This window comes from Tupaia chinensis, unplaced genomic scaffold (genome assembly GCF_000334495.1).
Source record: "Tupaia chinensis unplaced genomic scaffold, TupChi_1.0 Scaffold000350_1, whole genome shotgun sequence".
In the NCBI taxonomy this organism is placed as follows: Eukaryota; Metazoa; Chordata; class Mammalia; order Scandentia; family Tupaiidae; genus Tupaia; species Tupaia belangeri.
The window spans coordinates 3,020,362-3,023,445 of record NW_006159844.1 but is presented as its reverse complement, the minus strand read 5'-3'; the positions used below and the strand labels follow the sequence as shown (position 1 = coordinate 3,023,445).

General features: G+C 52.9%; 1 protein-coding gene across 1 annotated transcript in view; it reads left to right on the top strand.

The window, feature by feature from the left end:
- The first annotated feature begins 6 nt into the window (after positions 1-6).
- The window catches only part of TTC6 (tetratricopeptide repeat domain 6), a 210,944-nt gene continuing 207,866 nt past the window's right edge, over positions 7-3,084 (top strand). The window contains exon 1 of the mRNA XM_006152364.3: positions 7-496. The gene's annotated coding sequence lies outside the window, so the exon portion shown is untranslated. The remainder of the gene's footprint in view (positions 497-3,084) is intronic.

Sequence of the window (3,084 nt, the reverse complement as noted above, 5' to 3'; positions counted from 1 at the left end):
TGGGGGGGTATAACCCCCTTTGGAAAAGGAAAAAAGAAAAATAGGCGGGGCTGAGCAGGGAAGCCCGGGCTCTGCGGAGGAACAGTGCAGCGGAGAAGGGCTGGGCGGTGGCGTCGGAGCCCGGGCTCTGGGACCGTGCGGGCTGAAAGACTCCAAGGTCTCTCCCTAGAGGCACTCACCACCCTCTGGACCCGGCCGCTGGCCGGGTCCCTGCTGCTTTCCTGTCTGCTTCCCTGCCCCCACCTTCCTGATTCCCGACCCAAAGTTCAACTCCCGAAGAGTGCAGGACCTCCCCCCCCCTTCACTCTCTCCTCTCCCGTTTCCTTGTTTCCCTCCTAAGCTTCAGGCTAGAAAAGGGAAAAAGCCCCACTTTTGCCTCGTCACTAGGAACCCGGTCATCTGAGTCAGACAAGCCCAGTGACGTTAGGCCAACCCGGGCTCCTGGCTAGCAGAGCGGAGGCGCTGCCACGAAACTCGTACCTGCGGCTAAGAGCAGGTGAGTCATCACACCGTTTTATATCTTTATGACATAACTTTTTTTTCCGCCTCGGTCCGCTCCACTCCCCTTGTCATCTGTGGAGATCATAAAGAGGAAGAAACTGAGAGCAGATGTCTGTGTGATAGGGCAGGCGGACCCAAGTCGGGCCGTCCTTCCTCTGCCGGGCTCCTCCTCCCGCCCCCCTTCCACGACCTCGGAGACTGAACTAGAGGCGACTGTCTGGTTTCTGATAGGAAAAGGTCAGGGGGAGGGGACATCTTCCTAAACACGCTGCGAAAGCGAAGGACGCGGGAACGCATCTGCGCTTAGGGCGTGCCAGGCCGAAGCCAGAGGCACCGCAGCACTGCCTGTTGGTTCTCTGACCTCGAGGGGCCAGGCTTGGCTCTTAATCGGTCCTGGATGTCTGTGGGAAATTCTCCCCAAGCAAAGCCTCTTGACTCCTGTGAAGTCCTGGGCAGTGGATTTCCCACATGTCCTCGGAAGAGGGACCAACTGAAGTGACTGGGTGACAGACACTGAGTTGGGAGACTCAGCGTTTTTGGTTCGTGGTTCCGAGCATGTGCGACCGAATGTTTTCAGGTGAATGTGACCATGTGGTGGTGTGTGTTTGACCAAGTGTGTGTTGCACTGGCAGAACTGTAGGTTTCCTTAAATAGCAGTAGGAAAGGTCTTTCTAAAGTGACTAAGAATCTGCAGAATATCTTGTTTTGCAGTTTTAAAAATGTTATTAATCTCATTTTAAGAAATGTGTTTTAACTTGTATTCCACATACCTTATTTTCCCCCTCCCCGTGCTTTGTTCTTTTAAATCTTTCTTCCTTGAAATCTGGCAAGAGAATTAGGTTAAATCCTTGAACCAAACAAATCTCTTAAATCAGCAGGGAGCAGAGAGGGTGAAGATGTGCAGTTAAGGAAATAAAAAAGATAAAAGCATTGGATTACAATTCTTTTTTTTTCAACAAAAAGGCGGGGGGGGGTGCACAATGTATGGAAAGGAATGAGAGTGAAATTAAATCCACCTGGAACTCTGCAGTGCAAGACCCCTCCCCATCACAGCCTGCTCCTGTGACTGCCTGTCCGTCTCATGGGTTTCTGTACATGGACCTGTGAAAGTGTCAGAAACTAATTCTTCTGTGCAAAGTTCTTATCAGTAGCAGGACCTCAGTTTCATTTGTAAAGTACACGGATGCTTAGCTTCCTCGGCCTGATCCGGGGAATGGCAGCGCTAATGAGCTTCCTTGTTCCTTTCCCAGTGATTCTCCAACGCCCTCTTGGCTCTTCGACAACCTCAAGCATGACTAGGGGATTTTCTATGGGTAATAACAACTTAGTAACAGCTTTCATTGTGTATAAGAAGCTGGTGTTTTAAGGGGGAAAAAAAACTCTGTCACCTTAAAGGAAAGTCCACTCACATAGCAAATACCCTTTTTTAAAGCCCACTTCCCAAACCTTATCTTTCTAAACAGAGTTGACTTAAGGGAAAAAAGATCACTGTTCATAGAGGGATGGCCAACAGAGAAGTTTCTTTTAGCCTCATTCAAAGCCCAGGGTGCCTTCTGCAGTGGAAAAGGAAGGCCAAGTTGTCCCCAGGCACTCCCAGCCAGCAACACCAAGGGAGATAGGATTGAACCCCCAAGCATCCAACAGCAGGACTTTGGTTCTTTGAGCTAGAAACCAACATGGAAAGATGGCAGTCCAGTTCATTTTCAGCTTTTCTCCAACGAGTAGTAGCATTCAAAGACACCTGACAAATGCAGGAGGTTAAATTGTAATGTACCCGCATGCCAGCCCCTCTGTTTCCTGAGGTTCGAAAGCAGTCAGCAGGGCCTCGATTGTCTTAGACTTGGACAATACCTAAATGGATGCTGCTATCAGGGGTGGCTGGTCACCCTGCAGGGCTGCTATGGCTTCCAATCTCTCCCCAAATGCCCCTTAGAATATCGCAAAATTGCTTTGCAAAGACTAGGCTGTTCTTTTAAGGGAATTAGACTTGTCTTCAGCTCCTGAGAGGGTGGATGAACTTGGGACAGGGGAACTACGAGGGCAACCACGTGGCGGCTACTGTGGCATCCCAGCTACTCTCCTGGGTGAGGCTTCGCACAGGTCTGCGGGTGCCGGGGGCGTCCCAGGGAGCCAGAAGGGTTGTCTCCTCAAGTGAAGGAAGCGGGGAGCAGTCAGGACCGCGGGGTGAGCGGGTTGGTCAGGCGGCTGGGCAGTGGGAGGAAGCGGCTCCGCCCTTCCCGGAAGCTACGCCTGCTAGTCCTTGGGGCCTGTGACCGGTTCAGTCCAGCCAGCCGCAGGAGGGCCAGCACGCGGTGCGCTGCAGGTCACGGTTGCCTCAGCTTACCCTTTCCAGCATGACCTGGTTGGGAGCCCCTTCGGAAGATACAGAGCAGGGAGGGAGAAGAGGGTGACCACGAAAGGCAAAGGCCATTGTTAGGAAAGGCGAGCGGCCTTCCCAGCGCCACGGTGCTTCCAGTTTAGCCAGACCGCAGAGAGCAGGGCCCAGGGCACAGGGCACCAGCTTCTCCCCCGCTTCCCTCTCCTGCTCGCCCTAGTCCGGCCCCGTCCCCTCCCCTTCCCCCC